The sequence below is a fragment of the Phyllobates terribilis genome, unplaced genomic scaffold (genome assembly GCF_046119375.1).
Source record: "Phyllobates terribilis strain yellow unplaced genomic scaffold, ASM4611937v1 Scaffold_1__5_contigs__length_1240528914, whole genome shotgun sequence".
Lineage (NCBI taxonomy): Eukaryota > Metazoa > Chordata > Amphibia > Anura > Dendrobatidae > Phyllobates > Phyllobates terribilis.
Genome location: NW_027362761.1, coordinates 445,411,291 through 445,430,139, shown reverse-complemented (window position 1 = coordinate 445,430,139; position 18,849 = coordinate 445,411,291).

The following is an 18,849-nucleotide window of genomic DNA, read 5'->3' as shown; positions in this document are numbered from 1 at the left end:
GAAGTAGCGAGTGGACCACAAACTCACAAACGGGAGTACAGAGACAACAAGCAGGAGTTAGGTACGAGTTCAGACTCTGCAGAAAAAGGAAGGGAACGGACATAGAGGCAAAACAGGTAAAGGATAGGAGAGAGTTCAGACTGGAACTGAGTGTACGGAGGAGACCGACACTGCAGCGGAATACAGGAGCGGGTCTGGGAATATGGCCCCCAGAGAGGCAGGACGAACAGGCAAGGTGCGTGTTCAGACAGGACAGACAAGATACAGGAGCAGGTCTAGGTAATCGGCCCCTAGAAGGCAGGAGGAACAGGCTAGGAGCGTGTTCAGACAGGTCAGACAAGATACAGGAACGGGTCTAGGTAATCGGCCCCTAGAAGGCAGGAGGAACAGGCTAGGAGCGTGTTCAGACAGGCCTGGAAATACAGCCTCCAGGATAGGCAGACAAGAGAACACAGAACGGGACCTGGCACCTTCAGAGTGCAAGCACACACTGAATGAAACACTATGCTCAGGCAGGGATAGATGGGAGCAGCTGAGCTATATACCAGGTGACAGACAGCAATAGGCTGAGGACGCACAAGGGGTGTGACCCACAGCAGGTACAAAAAGCAGGAAGTGATCGGGCGCCGCCCTTAAGCAGCAGAAACAGACACAAACAGACAGCATGGAGGGAAGCCAGAGAGACATTCTGGACAGGAGATCAAGTGCGCGCTCTTGCACAGTGGGAGATGGACCACTATGCAAGGACGCCGCCAGGTATGTTACAAGAACATAATGAGTTGCCCTAACTAAACAAGCACTGTCCATATAATCTATTACAACATATGGTTGGGATTGAGGGAGATTCACTACTTTTCACCTTCCTCTATTAGCCAAAGCAGATCGTCAGTACAACAATAAGCACTTGCTCCGGCATTTGAATGGGTACAGTACAATACTACATATATACTACACTACATATTACAACCTAATGCTATATTATGAGGAACCCCACAGCTTGTGATTTTGAGAACGTGTTGTTAGAGAAGCTCTGCCATGAATTTTTTTTTCACTAAATATGAGTATATGTGTATGTAGTGTAGTGTCAGTGTGTTAATATACTCATCTACTGCTGCATTCTCCGGTATCCAATGCTGTTCTGTTCTTCTGAGTGACATCACCGCTCTCTTTATGCTCTATACGTGAGCTGAAAGTCTCTTTTACAATGTAAGACTATGGAGCCTCCTTCTGATGCTCTATAGGCTTATATTGTAAAAGCCACTCTGCTCCTCTTTTCAAGGACGTCACCAATGAGAGTGGTGATGTCACTGAAAAGAGAAGCTGGGCAGCCCTGGATACCAAAGAATGCTGCGGTAGGTGAGTATATTAACACCTTGACACGAGTATACATACACATATACTGTAGCATCGGCGTCTCTGCTTCCTGCCGGGCAGAGACTCCGATCCCCTCACCGCTGCGGTCCCGGTCCTGCGTCCTCCGGCTCCCTTCCTGCGCCTGCCCGGCGCGCAGTTCCACGGGCACTGTACTCAGGGTGCGCGCGCGTGCACACCCTCTCTCTTAAAGGGGCTGCACGCGCCATCCTAAAGAGTCCCCGGCCAATGGCCGGAGGACTGCCCTCACATAAGGCACCTCTTCCAAAATGGAGGTGCCTGTGCAAGATTGTTGTTTGTGTGCTAACACTCGCCTCAGTCCTCAGGTTCCAGTGCCCGCTTGCCTGTCTGTCAGCCGTACCCACCTGCCTGTCTATCAGCCGTGCCCACCTGCCTGCCTATCGGCCGTGCCCACCTGCTTGTCTACCCGCATCACCTGCCTGTCTACCAGCCGTGCTCATCTGCTGTGCCTGTCGGCCTCGGCGATCAGTCCCGTGGGAGTCGCCTGCTCTCACACAAGGTCGGTCCCAGATGTCGGCACCTGGTTCACCTTCCCGGTCCCTCCTTGGTTCACGGAGTCGACTAAGCCAGCCGTGTGGCCAGGGTCGGTCTGAGTAGGCACTTAGTTACGCCCCTCTGGTCCCTCCTTGTATCACAGCACAGAGGTTCCACCACCTGGATCCGTAACATATACACATGTCTAGTGAAGAAAAAACTTAATGGGAGGGCTTCTTTAATTGGGGAATCTACTTTAATACACTGATATTCTTGGTAGAATTACGACACTTAATTCACAAATTGCCCTTTGAAGGTTTCTCATCGTCTTTCACATCTAACTTTTTTAGCTGTTCATGTCTATAATTCTACATTTCTATTAGCTGTTAGTATACCACGTTGTCTATTTATTAGTTATCAATTGGAACAATGATTCCTTTTTAGAAAAAAGTATTTCTCTCTTTGTATTTCTTATGCCTTTTAAATTAAATTAATAGGTAAAAAGTCCTATTTCCAAAAATACAATGTTTTGTTGATACATTCTTTGAGGACAAGTGTAGTCCATTTGGTTTGGCTTGTATTTTTATTATCAACTGAAATTATCCTCCCCCTTTCTAAATCTCATCTTCCTATGTGTTAGGAATATTTCAGACTTTTGTTTTTCAAGAATACAGCGTTGCTAGATTTATATGTAAAGAACACATCAGTTATTTCTTGTCTCATCAATTTAATGACAGACTCTACTTTAAAATTAATAATTGTTTTGATCCTAACAATGAGTAAAAAATGAGAAGTCATGGCAGTATAATTTTGTGTCTGCTTTATTTCAGTTTTAAAGCATGTCAGATAATAGCAGGTAACACTGTACTACTTGATGTGTTTGATTAGCACCTCATAGTACTGTGACTTGACAATCATTGAGTCACCAATGCTGCTAGAAAGACTGATGTAAACTCAGCAAAATATAATTTTTTTAACTCATAACTATTTTCTTTAATTCAGCTCTATCATTTTAACTTTATAAATTTCCATAGTTTAATCTTGCGTGTTCCTATGAAAAACAGTGTGCTTCTATGTCTCCCAAGATGACATTTCCATGCACCACTCTGCCCTCCTCTCTAAATGGGGTTCTGAGGTCGGAACTTTTAAGGCTTCAACAGCGGTTCCTTGGGCATTCATGTATGGCAGCTTGCTAGAGATATAGAGAAGTCATTAAGCCTTAGCTTCTCTTCATCTGGAAGTTTGACAGAGTAGTCCAGGCATAGTAAAGAACACATGGTGTGCAGCATCCTGGAAGTATGACATCCCACGTGACTTACACTGGAGATGCTGATACTTTGGATATGGGTTTGGCCGAGCATAAGGCTCTCAGTGACAATAACCAAATCAAAGGGAGTAATGTGAGAAAAGCTCCTACTCTGCTCTGACTTTTTTAGGCTATGTTCACATGTCCAATAATGATCCGTTAGAATGGTTCCAGCAGCAATTCATTGCAGACACAACATTTTAGCCCTTTTCAAAAAACTGATCTCTGCTGGATTTGTTATTTCAACACCGAAGCCTAGGAAAAATGGATTCGTTAATCAGCCATCCGTTTTTCTTTCATTTGTAACGGATCCGTTTTTTGCTTACTGGATCCGTTACAAATAGATGAGAGTGGATGGCTAATTAAAGGATCCATATTTCATAGACATCAATGTTAAAAAAATGGATCTAGCCGAGATCAGTTTTTTAAAAATGGTCTAAAAAGTTGTGCACATGGATGATTACTGGACATGTGAACGTAGCTTAACTAGTTTATTACAATTTGTTGGACTGCCGTGATCACTTGCATTACATAAGCCCTGCATTCTTGTCTTAGTCTGCTCAAAGTTCTATTGTCTCTTCTAGAAGCTATTGTGATTATGTGATGACTGCATTATTTAACCCTTCCACTGTTATATTGGTAAGCATCGCACAGGCCAATGTGTAGTGCTGTGATCAACCACTGGGTGTGTGTGCATTACTATTCTGCTCTGGTATCTCTTGCTCGGGTCATATATTATAAGATGGAAAAGAAACTCTTGGTCTAGCAGTACTGAACAAAAATATCAGTCTACTATGTTAAAATTGAACATTCTGCACTGTTGAAACTGGTATATAACAGTAGGTAGCAGGTCCAAAACTTTATCTTTTCCAATATTTTCTGTTTAACATAGAAGTACTGACATATCGGTTGTAAGTGTGTAGTAGAAGGCAATGAAACATCAAAAGAACTCTTGCAGGATGTACCATTAGTGAAGAAAGACTGCCATCAGCTGGCCAGGCAAAATCAAGTGGAACCAAGTTGTGCTAGAAGATTTGAAGGGGGAGTAAATTCAGATGCCGGATCTGACCAGGTGACCCACAGGAAGGAGTTCCTGGATATAAAAGTCCTGCGTGCCAGACTGCAGGTATATTTAGCATGAAGCTGCAGAGCAGACCTGCTCTAGAGGTACCGCAGAGACCAGTGTGACGGGCCTCAGCCAGAGGCTTGCGTCACCCAAGTGCAGGACGCCACCTGATAAGGTCTGGACCCATCACAGAAGTGCCCCCGAGTTCTGTGCATGTTGGCCAGAGCCAGGACCTGTGCTCTGCACTGATTAAGCTCCCAGGATCTGATGTCACCTGTCAAGAGCCGAGGTCTGGACCACCTTGACTCAAGCCTGAGAGACTACCGTCGATGGTCAAGCTGAGAAGAGCTGAGAGAAGACTGCAACAGAAGAGGCCCGCCAGCAGTAGCAGAGGAACAGCGCGACTGAGCAGGGCCGTCACTTCCAACTTTCACCTACGGTACCGGGGACAATTGAGATTAGGACTTCAGGTTGGGAGGGGGCCGGTTGGTGCATGGAAGGCTAAACGGGATCTGATTGACTATAGCCGGAAGAGACTTGCGGCCTAGTGGGAAAGAATTGATGACCCCCACTAGGGTCATATATATAGAAAGAGAACCTACGTTCTGATTCCCACGTCTGGGTGCATCACATTTTTGCAAAGAACTTTACTGTTACTTACTGAAAAGACTTCTTATTGTTATTCCAAGTTATTGTTAATTTCAATTGTTACTAACCCCGTTCAAATAATTGTCATATCTACAAAGTGGTTATATCAATCCCTGACTGCTTCCGCCTCGTGGTCATTGTGTGTGTTATTCCGGCACCTGTGTTACAAACGGCAGCATAGAGCTTGCAAATTACTTTTCAATTACATGGCATTAGAAACTTGAACTCTCCATCTCTGTTTTATCTTCTCTCTGTCTATCTATAAAGACAGAGGGGACTATACAAGTGCATTAGGCCTCATCCAATAAAATGGTATAGGATATAGAGGACATGGTAACTGCTTACCTTGTAAGGTTGTGTGACCCCCCACAAAAGTTAAACGCTTTAGAAGAAAAACATTCCAGCTGCTGCAATGCCAACAAGTTGCAGAATCCAACATCTATTCAATTGGAGAAAAAGTTGCTAATTCTCCTGAGGAAAAAGTTTGATAGCTTCAAAATGCGTTGAGATAAAACTACAGATACATTTTTTCACCGCTTTTGGATATTCATTATTGACCTGCAGCACAGATTTACCAACTTTTTCTCTTCATTTTATCTTCTGTCAATCTACAGTGCACATCTATAGTAGTACTTATGCCGTGATCTGGCCAGACTAGTCCTGTTCCTATACTTCCAGGACCAGCCCACATGTTGCCTCTTCAGCCCCATTCTTTCTTGTTGCACTGGGTCCTCAACCCACAGCTCTATTTCTGGCTTCAGGCCGTGCTCATTACAGCTTTCTCCCTCCTGTCAGACTCATTTCTCAGTGTCGATGAACTTCTGGCCATGTCTCGGTATCTCTGCCACTTCTCCAGTACAGTTACTTTCAGTGCTTGCTACTTCAGCAATCTTCCTATTACACGCACCCCAGTTATGTGTCTCATGTTTGTCTCTCAAAACTAATCACTAATTGACTCTACAGGAACTTACTCCCTTCTCCTAACAATTCCTCCCATCTACAGGGCTGAGGGCTGGATAACTGATAACTTTATGGTTTACAGCCATCATCCTATATTTTGTGCTTAAAAGTAATCTGTCACCAGATATTTGCTTTTTGCTACCCAATCTGAGAGCATTATTATGTAGTAGGCAGAGACCCTGATGTCAGCAATGTATCACTTAATGGTCTGCTTGCTGCAGTTTTGATAAAACCACTATACCGTATTATTTGCAACAGATCTAGCAGTTCTCTGAATGCTGAGCTCTGTATAACCACGCCCACACCACTGATTGGCAGCTTTCTGTGTACACTGCATAGGCATAAAGATGACAATCAGTGGTGGGGGCAGAGTTATACACAGCTCATGAATATGGAGGAGTACATGGCAGTAGGTTTACTTGTCCTCTAGTGATAATCTTGTGCTAATAAAACAGTGATTTTATCAAAACTACAGCAAGCAACCCAGTGACACATCACTGTAATCAGGGTCTCTGTCTCTTCATAATGTTGATTACTTGTCAAAAACCTCATGACAGATTCCCTTTAATCAACTAATCAGATTACTGAACAACGCTATTCCTGTCTATGATACTAACAGTAATTGCAGTCATATAATATTTAAATGTATTTCCTGTCTCCCTAGCCTTTTTGATACTCTAATGATTTCAGTAGTGTTAGTGGTGCTAACGCCTCTGTTTATAATTTCTAACTCTTTTTTTGCTGCTTATTCTGTTGTACAGTATGTACAAATGGTTTTAACAACAATCACTACGTGTGTGTGATTATCTGAATATTTGGCCCTCTTGCTGGATTCACATGAATGAATCCAAACCATTTTCTTATCTTAATAAGTGTAATGGATCCATGAAAAATGCATGCCATATGCTTGATAGCCCATATGTGATCCATGTTTTGCACCCCCAGTCACTTATAATGGCCGAATCTGATCTGGAATATGGATCGAAGTAATGCATACTGATTTTTTTTACATGCAGACCATCAGTTCACGAGTAAAAACTAGAGATGAGTGAATTATGTAAAATTTATTTTTGCCTGCTGGCGCAGATTGTTCCAGGAAAATTGACTCGCAGTGAAATTATTTTCTTTGAGTTTAATTGAATGTTAATAAATGTAAGATGCAAAAAATGTAAAAAATACTCACCTTATAGCTTACGTCTCTGGTCTCTCCACTCCTCAACCTGTCCAGTCCTCGGTGCATCTTCTTATGACCGATGTTGATTGCTTAATCCCCTGGCCTCTTCACGATAGGCGGGGACTTTCGGTTCTGATGAAGCCTCGGACGTTTCTCTGCTTGTAAGGTCACAACATTATGACAACCTTGCGGCGAAAAGGTGAGCAGTAGGGTGAGTGTAAGTATCTTTTAAATTTTTTAACCTTTTGATAGCCTTTTATAGTTCAACAAAAGCTAGTGTCCGCCTTTTTGCTGAATCAGCAAAGAGTAGTAAAAAAAATCTGTATTTTTGTAACATTCGTGTAGAATTCAATTTCTTTCTAATATATTTGCTCATCTTTAGGAAAAACATTCTAGTGAACTAGCACATTGACTTACGTTGGTCAGCACGCTGCCTGTATGATACCCGTTGTGCATGCAGACAGCCCACAGAAATTTAATATGCTTGTTTGAGTGATGACTTATTTCTGATGTCTCAATCAATCTAATATTCCAGTAGCTACTAAATCTAAATGATTAATTGCATCATCTAATTTTCTAGCAGCAGCTGACACAAACAGAAGAGAACCCCAGTGCAGGAAAAATATACGGGCCCTTTACAATTCAGTAACTTACAATGCACAATTCCACCTGCTTTGGAGGTGGAAGTGGGCCCTCTTCCCCATTGGGCCCCTGTGAGGCTGCAAAGGTTGTCTCAATGGTATGTCTGTCCTTGCCTAGATTGTATTAACTTGTTTAAAGGGAATCTGTCATGTAAAATAACGCTATTAACCTGCAGATATAGGGTTAATCTGCAGGTTAATAGTTGCTCTGACTGAGAGCCCCGCTGCAGGGAGGAAATTAAGTTTATTCACCCTGTCAGCATTCAGTTTTAGGGGTGATGCCGGCGCTGTTTCAGTCACCGCTCAGTGTATAGTGAATGGTGGCTGTAACTGTGCCCCCAGGACTGACTGACTGCCGGCCCTAATGCTGAGCCTACTGTCAGTCAGTGCCATGGGCATAGTTAAAGCGATTGCTCTCTATATTCAGAGTGGTGACTGAAACCACATCAGTCCCACTCCTATGACTGAAACCCGAACGCTGCCAGGTGGAATAAAGTTAATTTCCTCCCGGCAGTGGGGCTCTCAGTGAAATGGCTGTACGGTGTCAGAACAACTATTAACCTGCAGATTATCCCCATATCTGGAGGGTAATAGTGTTATTTTGCATGACAGAGTCCCTTTAACTATTCCAAGAACTTTATCAATATCTGCAGTGCTTCTGCTCTTTATAGCTTATCCATTGTTGCCCCTAGTCTATTCAACTCTCCAGAATGGTATGCAAAAATCAAGCAGCAAAGGAGGAAGTAACGATCCTCAAACGAATGTATTCAGGAACTGGATCAGGTTTACAAGGGACACCTTGAAAAGAAGTCGGGAAAGAGGGGACAAATATTATTAACAAAATAGTGACTTTTTTTTATATACAAATATTTTTTATTATATTTTCAAGTAGAATGAAAAAAAAAAATAGATTTCATACAAACAGTACATATATAGTGAAATAGAGGTATACAAGTAAACAAGGTGGATACCGTCGTAAACCTGAAATTATTCGGTTGGTGATATGATTCATAGCTTTAGATACGTAAGCTATATCTTATAGGTGCATTTTATAGACGGGTAACGTGGTTGATTCGTTCATAACATAAGTTGCCAAGGTATACAAAGATAACTATTTACATATTTGGAAGTACACAGAAATGTTTCAGGAAAACAAAGGGGAAGGGAAAATCGGATGGTGATATTAAGACATGATATGCCCGCTATGACTATCCTGTAAGTTAGATACAATTAGATAAATGAGGATGATGAGTCGAGTTAGATTGAGAAGCCTAATATAGTCTTAAACAACGCTAAGGTCTCTATGGTGAATGTTTTGGAATCATAATAGAGTTCCAATCCTCCCATTTTCTGAAGTATTTTTTAAAAGATTGTTTCTAAAAGGGTATGTTTATTCATACGTGTTGTGGCATGCTAATTTTTCTATAGTTTTTTCCACAGTTGGGGGAAGAGGGTCTTTCCAAAGGGCGGCAATATTGCTTTTTGCTGTAAGGAGTATATGAGTAATGATAGGTCTGTATCTGCATGGGAGGGTTTCAAGGCCCAAAAGGAGGAGCACCAGTTCTGGTGAAAGATGTATGTTTAAACCTGTGATGTTGTTAATTAAGGATTCAATTCCAGACCAGTATGATCTGAGAGCTTTACAGCTCCAAAAGATGTGAGTCAGACTGCCAGTAGCATTACAATTCCTCCAGCAAAGGGGGGAGTTAGTGTTCTGAATTTTATGAAGTTTAAGCGGAGTAAAATACCAGCGTGTGTAGATCTTGTAGTGGGTTTCTAAAAGGGATGAGCAGGGAATGTCAGTATAGATAGATTCGAAGACTTTGTGCAGAAGATCGGTCGTTATTTCTATACTTAGTTCTTTTTTCCATGCTTCTATATTTGTTGTATGTGCAAAGTGAGTGTCTTGGTTGAAGTTCTGATATATGTGACCAGTTTTCCAGAAAAGGGGAGTTTGTGGGTATTTGAACATCTAAGCTAGATTTTGAGGGAGAAAAAAGTTTAGGTTGTGAGAGTTGAGGATGTTTTGAATCTTCTTCCATGTCTTTTCTTCTAGAATGTTGAGTTTGAATGTATCTCTAAGAGATTGAAAAGGTATGAGCTGTTTCTTGTCATCCCTTATATCTGAGATAAATTTAATGCCTAACTTCTTCCATGAATCTAGTTTGATTCTTGAGGATAACAGTTCAAGAATATCTACAACTATCCAGGTTGGAGAAACCGTGGGGTAACTTTTGTGAGATAGTTTTAGTAGTAATCTCCAAGAGAGAAATGCAGATTTAACCTTGATTCCTTCTGGAAGTCTCTTAGTTTTGTCGCATAAGTAGGAGAGGGTGATTAGGCTAAGTCTGTCTCTGGGTTTCAAAGGTTCTTCTAGGGCTATCCAGGTCGGCTTTTCTTTTTCTGTTCACAAATTCTGGCTAAGTTTGACTAAGGTGGCGTGGTAGTAGGCAGTTAAGTTGGGCAAGGTGAGTCCACCTCTTTTTTTGTTCTTTTCTAGGACAGACCTAGCTACCCTAGGTTTCATTTTAGCCCAGGTAAAGGTGACCAGCTGTGTATGAAATTTTTGTAGCCACTTCTTCGGGATTAATAAAGGGATAGATCTAAAGATGTATAGGAGTTTTGGTAAAAGGCTCATTTTGTAGGCATTAATTTTGCCAAGCCAGGGGACTTCTAGTTTAGCTATATGCATAATGTCGATCTGTATGGTTTTGTAACTATCATTTAAATTTGTGTCTATGATTGATGTTAATGGTTTGGTGAGTTTTATTACAAGATAGCTAATGTTATTATTTTCCCAGGACAGTTCAAACTCCATTTTAAGAGTTTCCAAGATTTGTGGATCAAGGTTTAGGTGGAGGACTTGGGTTTTAGTCAAATTTATTTTGCAATATGAAATTTTGGAGAAGTGTTTAATTGTGTCCAGTAGATTTCTAATTGAATTAAGTGGGTTTGAAAGAGTTATAAGAATATCATCTGCGAACAATGAAATTTTGTATTGTCTCTGATGTATCTGGATACCACTTATTAGGGGATTTGCTCAAATTTTCTCAGCCAGAGGTTCTATATAGAGATTGAAAAGGGTGGAAGAAAGGGGACAACCTTGCCTAGCGCCATTGGCGAGTGCAATTCCATCTGACAGAACATTGTTGGTCAGAATTTTTGCTGAGGGGTAAGAATAGAGAGATGTGATAGCATTTAAGATGTTTCCCTCAAATCCAAATTTTTTTAGAGTTTGAAAGAGGAAGCCCCAGTGGACTCTGTCGAACGCTTTTTCTGCGTCGACAGCGACCACCAGGGCGGGAGTTTTAGTTTTTTTAATATAGGATAGCAGATTAATGGCACGTCTAGTAGCATCAGACGTTCCTCTTCCAGGGATAAATCCCACTTGATTTTTTTGAAGAAGCCTAGGGGATATTTTTTGAAGTCTTGAGGTAATAGTTTGGCGATGATTTTTCGGTCTGTATTTAGAAGTGAGATAGGGCGGTAGTTGCTGACATTCTCTGTGTCACCCTTGCTTTTGGATATCACCGTGATTATTACCTCCTGCATTTCTGCTGGGAAGGCGTCTTGGCATGTAGTGGAGGAGCTGATAAGTTTAGTAAGGAAGGGAGCAAGAGAGGTTTTAAAGTTTAGGTAAATTCGTTCTGTAGGCCATCTGGGCCGGGATATTTGCATTTTGCTAATGAATTGATTGTCGCCAAAATTTCTGTTTCAGTAAAGGGGGAATTGAGAAAGTTCAAATCTTCTTTTAAAAGAGAGGAGAGTTGGATAGAGTCTAGGAATTTGTCTATGTCAGACTTTGAGGTAGAGATTTCTGTTGGGTCTTCTTTCAGATCATAGAGCTTTCTATAGAAACTGGCAAAAACATACCATATGTCTTTCGGGTTTTTATGTATTGAGTTTTGCTTATCTTTGATTTTGAGGATTCTAGTTTTGTGTCTATGAATCTTAATTTTGTTGGCAAAGAGCTTAGATGGTTTGTGCATGCAGTTGTGGAAATTGCTTTTGATAGTACAGATGTATTTGTTATATTCAGATGTTAGCAGATTCTTTAGTTGAACTCGCAGTTGAAGGATTTCTGTGTGAGTTTTATCATTAGGGGACATTTCTAGTAGGATCTCTAAGTTTTTGATTTTTTTAATAATGTTTTCAGAATTTTTAATGTTGTCGAGTTTTAGTCTAGAGTTGAGTTGAATTAGGTGGCCTCTTATTACAGCTTTATGAGCTGAAATTGCGATGTTTTCTAAATCGTTCTCCTGAAAATAAAGATTTATAGAATTTTGTATTGCTTCTCTATATTGTGGGTGGTGGAATAGGTAAGAATTTGCTCACCAGAGCTTTTTTACAGAGTGGTTGGGCCATGGGTAACTTTGAAAATGATCGGCGAGTGGTCTGACCACGACCTGGAAAGGATGTTAACAGATTTAATGTTTTGAAGTGTACGGATATCAGTTAAGAGTAGGTCAATTCGGGCAAATGATTTATGGGTGTCAGAGTAGTGGGTGTACTCAATTGAGGAAGAATTAATGCAGCGAATGGCGTCAAAAAGTTCCTCTCTATTTAACCAGGGATCGAGTGAAGTGTTTAAATTCCTAGATTTGTTGGAAGAATCCAAGGAAGGGTTAGGTACTGCATTAAAGTCTCTGAATATGAGTAACTGTCCTTTTTTTGATTCATGTAGAATTTTGATTAGTCTTTTTAGGAAAGTAATTTGTCCCTTGTTAGGGGCATACACGTTGACTAGGGTGTAGCATGTATCATTTATTTTGCAGATGAGAATTAGAAAGCAGCCATCTTCATATTTAATTAAGTTGAATTTTTCAAATTTAACAGTGTCTTTGACAATGATAGCTACCCCTGCCCTTTTCTTTTTATTAGAAGATAAAAAAATATTTGGGTAGTTTTTGTTCGTGAATTTAGGTGGATTATCAATTGAAAACTTAGTTTCCTGATGCCTGGAATGTCAATATTTAATTTTGTAAGTTCTTTCCATATTAGGAATCGTTTCTGGGGTGAATTTAGACCTTTAACGTTGTAGGATAAGAATTTGTTAGCCATAGTCTGAGTCAGGTGCTTGGGTAGCAATGTGGAATTTTTGGTAAGATAGAGTGCATAAGGGCATAGGGGTAAAATTTTGAGATAGTAATTCTGTGACTTTCATTTTCAAGAGGGGTTAACGGTAAATGAACGATGAATGAACAACCGGGTTCAGAGGCACCCATAAATTTTAAGGGACTTGTAGGTCACTAAAGAACTGGTAGAGAGGGAGGGTCAAAGCAAATGTAAAACTACCGAGGAGACTAAAGTTTTAGCCTTTGTGCCTAGGCTGGACCTAAGTTAGAGAGAAATGGGTTAAGTGCTTAGGTGTGATATGAAGCTTCATGTATTGGATATATGGAGATCCTTAAGAGTTTTTAATCCCGCTGCTGTCTCGTCAATTGTAATTATCTTTTGTTTAAAGGAGAAGATGACATTAGTGGTTGGTCATCCCCATCTGTACGGCATTTTTTTCTCTTGGAGGATATCAGTGATCGGTTTCAGTGCCTTGCGTCTAGTCATAGTCTCTTTTGATATGTCTGTGTAGACTTTAATTTTCTTGAATGGAGAGGGAAATGTTTTATTGATCCTTAAGAAGTTGGTGATCTGGTCCCTCGTCTGATAAAATGAAAATTTTACTATGACATCTCTTGGGTTATCATTGGGTAGATGGGATGGCTTGGGTAGTCTATGTGCTCTTTCTAATGAATATTGGATATCCGATAAGGTGGGAATGGTTGTTTAAATCAGGTCTTTCATGAAGGACATGAGTTCGGGTTTTTTGACCTTTTCCAGAATTCCTCTAAATTTGAGGTTGTTGCGGCGGTCTCGATCCTCTCTATCCGCTAGTTTATCTTTCAGAAACTTTATTTCTTCTCTCATCTGTTCTTGTCCTTTTTTGAATTCTTTACTTTCCTTCTTCAGGTCAAGTACCGCTCTCATTGTTTTCTGTTCTGGAGACAACTGTCGCTAGTGAGTATCGCATGTCATCAAACTGTTCTGAGAGGTCTTCCTTTAGAGACTGCTTGAAAGCAGAGAAGAGTTTATGAAAAAAGTCTCTATCCATAGATTGACCCACGTTGAAGTTCAGTAAAGGGTCGTCTTCAGAGTTACCCTTTCTTGATCTTTGTCGAACTGGGCTTTTGAATTTAGTGTCATCTTCAGAGTCAGTATGGTCTGGAAGACTGTAATTTAGGTGAGGTTTGGTTGGTATTTCTCTTTCTTTACGTTTAGTGATGAGTTGTGAATTTTCATATGCCATCAACTCTTCAGGGGATGATCTTTGATTTTCTGGATGAGTTTCAATTATTTCTGAGTTGCCTTCAGGTTTTAGGTCGGTGGTAGTTTGAACCGAAGAGGTTGATTTGAGTTTTTGTTGATCTTTACCTGAATCGGTTGTTTGGTTGTTATTAGCTGGTTTATTATTAAGATTGGATTTTGTTTTTGAAGGCATTTTATTTGGATTAGTGTTAGTGTTAGGGAGATCTCTTTAATTGGGCCCGATATTTGGAGTTTCAGATCTTGGACCGGAAGCAGTGAGAAACAGTTGAATGATTTAGAAGGAGATCAAGAGTACGTTATGTCTAGTTATAGAAATATGTGTGTAATATTGAGTAGCTTATTATTAGGAAGTAGAGTTAGATGATGGCTAGGTTGTAATATATAAGATTTTTTGTGTGGGGAGGAGGAGAGGAAGGAGAGGTGAAGGTGGACAGTAGTAGGGAGGGTTTGTAATTCTCGTAGCTTATATATGTGAGGTTTTGGGTTTGCGCTGGGTGTCTTGGCTCTGTAGAGGTGGCAGAGCTCTCAGTAGCAGTAATAGGTACTTAATAGTACAGTTTATTTTACAATAATAGTTATTTCAGTAACAATGTAAAGAAGATGAACGGCATTTATACAAGTAGTAGCAGTAGAAGTAGGATATACAATCAGCAGATAATACACATAAACATAAAAGTGCAAGTCAAACTTAGTAGCTGGATCAATAGTTAGTATTGTTGTCCAGAGATTTGACAGTAGCTATAAAACACTAGTAAAGCAGACCTGTAAGAGGCAAATTTACCACCATTAATATAATAAAGGAAATGTTGGGGTGTCTGATGGTCTCTTCTATCTGCGTAGCTTGGGCATGAAGGAGGCCCGTCAGCCTCACTTGCTAGTAGAGTCGATCTAATCTGGACGAGGGATCAGCAGCTTGATTCAACAGAAACTAAGCCTGTCTGCAGGATCCAGCACATGTGGTCTTCAATATGTTACCCGTGCTTTTGGCCAGCACTGAGGGAGTTAATTGCAGAGTCTGCTCCCTGGGAAGCTGTTTGAGCTCACCCCGCACTTAGTTAAAATTACTGTGCTTTCCTGCTTGTGTGCTGAAGTGCTACACTGATGATATACAGTACAGACCAAAAATTTGGATACACCTTCTCATTTAAAGATTTTTCTGTATTTTCATGACTTTGAAAATTGTACATTCACACTGAAGGCATCAAAATTATGAATTAACACATGTGGAATTATATACTTAACAAAAAAGTGTGAAACAACTGAAAATATGTCTTATATTCTAGGTTCTTCAAAGTAGCCACCTTTTGCTTTGATGACTGCTTTGCACACTCTTGGCATTCTCTTGATGAGCTTCAAGAGGTAGTCAACGGAAATGGTTTTCACTTCACAGATGTGCCCTGTCATGTTTAATAAGTGGGATTTCTTGCCTTATAAATGGGATTGGGGCCATCAGATGTGTTGTGTAGAAGTCAGGTGGATACACAGCTGATAGGACTGTTAGAATTTGTATTATGGAGAGAAAAAAGCAGCTAAGTAAAGAAAAACGAGTGGCCATCATTACTTTAAGAAATGAAGGACAGTCAGTCTGAAAAATTGGGCAAACTTTGAAAGTGTCCCCAAGTGCAGTTGCAAAAACCATCAAGCGCTACAAAGAAACTGGCTCACATGAGGACCGCCCCACGAAAGGAAGACCAAGAGTCACCTCTGCTTCTGAGGATAAGTTTAACTGAGTCACCAGCCTCAGAAATCGCAGGTTAACAGCAGCTCAGATTAGAGACCAGGTCAATGCCACACAGAGTTCTAGCAGCAGACACATCTCTACAACAACTGTTAAGAGGTGACTTTGTGCAGCAGGACTTCATGGTAAAATAGCTGCTAGGAAACCACTGCTAAGGACAGGCAACAAGCAGAAGAGATTTGTTTGGGCTAAAGAACACCAGGAATGGACATTTGGACATTAGACCAGTGGAAATCTGTGCTTTGGTCTGATGAGTTCAAATTTGAGATCTTTGGTTCCAACCACCGTGTCTTTGTGCGACGCAGAAAAGGTGAACGGATGGACTCTACATGCCTGGTTCTCATCGTGAAGCATGGAGGAGGAGGTGTGATGGTGTGGGGGTGCTTTTCTGGTGACACTGTTGGGGATTTATTCAAAATTGAAGGCATACTGAACCAGCATGGATACCACAGCATCTTTCAGCAGCATGCTATTCCATCCGGTTTGCGTTTAGTTGGACCATCATTTATTTTTCAACAGGACAATGACCCCAAACACACCTCCCGGCTGGGTAAGGGCTATTTGACCAAGAAGGAAAGTGATTGAGTGCTACGCCAGATGACCTGGCCTCCACAGTCACCAGACCTGAACCCAATCGAGATGGTTTGGGGTGAGCTGGACCGCAGAGTGAAGGCAAAAGGCCCAACAAGTGCTAAGCATCTCTGGGAACTCCTTCAAGATTGTTGGAAGACCATTTCCGGAGACTACCTCTTGAAGCTCATCAAGAGAATGCCAAGAGTGTGCAAAGCAGTCATCAAAGCAAAAGCTGGCTACTTAGAAGAACCTACAACATAAGACATATTTTCAGTTGTTTCACACTTTTTTAAGTATATAATTCCACATGTGTTAATTCATAGTTTTGATGCCTTCAGTGTGAATGTATAATTTTCATAGTCATGAAAATACAAAAAAATCTTTAAATGAGAAGGTGTGTCCAAACTTTTGGTCTGTACTGTATGTGCAGAGAGCTGTCTGGAACTGATGTCTGTGAAGCTTGTGTTCGGTGGGGGTCCGCCGACCCTGTTTGATTGAAGATCCTCTTCTCTTCTGTGTCTCTGATCACTGGCTGAGATCCGGGTCTGTGTGGCTTGTATATGGTGCAGACTCGCAGGTCTGTTTTCTATGGAAGTTGCTGCAGGAGCTGTTGCATAGAGACTAGTGTTGAGCCACCCCCGTAGTGTTCGGGTTCGGTTCGGTTCGTCGAACACCGGGATGTTCGAGGAACTGTTCGTCGAACTGTTCGTCGAACACCTTAGAACACCGTCGAACACCGTTAAAACCAATGGCAGGCAAACAAAAACACATAGAAACACATAGAAAACACCTGCAAAGGTGTCCAAAAGCTGACAAACTGCTCAGAAGACACTCTCTTTAAAAAAGCCGGCCGGCAAATTCAGCAGCGGCATACACCGGTACCCGACAATTTAGACAAGAAGGAATAGAGCATCACACATAGATTAGATAGATAGAAACATGTCAGTCACACATATAAGAAGCACAGTGACAGTGTTGGTTACTGCACTTGTCATTTAGTGTAAAGGATTTATTAAAAAAAATATTAGTGTTTTCATGCACCGTCTCTTTAAAAAAGCCGGCCGGCAATTCAGCATCTGTACCCGACAATTTATAACAGAAAGAATAGAGCTTCACACATAGATTAGATAGATAGAAACATGTCAGTCACATATATAATAAGTACAGTGATAGTGTTGCTTACTGTACTTGTCATTTAGTGTAAAGGATTTATTTAAAAAAATAATAGTGTTTTCATGCACTGTCTCTTTAAAAAAGCCGGCCGGCAATTCAGCAGCGGTACCCGACAATTTAGAACAGAAAGATAGAGCATCACACATAGATTAGATAGATAGAAACATGTCAGTCACATATATATGAAGTACAGTGATAGTGTTGGTTACTGTACTTGTCATTTAGTATTAAAATAAAGGATTTATTATTAAAAAAATTGGCGTAGGGTTCCCCTTAATTTTAGGCTCTAGCGGAGGTTAAGCAGACGGCTGGGGCAGATGTTTGAAGCCTGGGAAGGGGGTAATACCCACGGAGCTTCCCAGGCTACTAATATCAGCCCCCAGCTGAATACATAGCCTTTACTAGCTATTAAAATGGGGGACCCCCCAAAAAAATGACGTGGGGTCCCCCCTAATTTAATAGCTAGCAAAGGCTAGGCAGACAGCTGGGGGCTGATATTAATAGCCCAGGAAGGGAGCCATGAATATTGGCCCCCTCCCAGGCTAGAAACACCAGCCGTCAGCCGCCCCAGAAATGGCGCATTCATAGGATGCGCCAATTCTGGCACTTAGCCTCGCTCTTCCACGCTGCCCTGGTGCGGTGGCAGGGGGTAATAGGGTTGGGGTTGATGTCAGCTTATAATGCCAGCTGACATCAAGCCCAGGTTAGTAATGGAGAGGCGTCTATAAGACACCCCCATTACTAACCCCATAGTCAAAGTTAAAAAAAACACAAACACCCAGAATAAAGTCCTTTAATTGAAATAAAGACACAATCCTTTATTGTTCTAAATTAAACCATACTTACCATCACGCCCATTCCAGCTGAAGCCAACGATCTCCTGCAATAAAAGAAAAATAATAAAGCAACCTCATCCTTACCTTTCCATGGTTCCCACGACAGCTTCAGCTCTGCTACATCGAGATGACAGGCTGGACCGCAGCAGAACGCTGCCATCCAGCCTGTCATCCCGCAGACACTGAGAAGCGCAGGCTTGCTTGCACTGCTCAGCGTCTCTCTGTGACGACATCCAGATGAGCCGAGTTCATGTCCAATGAACTCGGCTCACCTCATGCACGTCACTGACAGCGTGGGAAAATTCTCACGCTGAAGCGCTGATTGCAGGAGAATTTTCCCACGCTGTCAGTGACGTGCAGGAGGTGAGCTGAGTTCATTGGACATGAGCTCACCTCATGCACATCACTGACAGCGTGGGAGAATTCTCCTGCACTCAGCACTTCAGCGTGAGAATTTTCCCACGCTGTCAGTGACGTGCATGAGGTGAGCCGAGTTCATTGGACATGACCTCCGCTCATCTGGATGCCGTCACAGCGAGACAGTGAG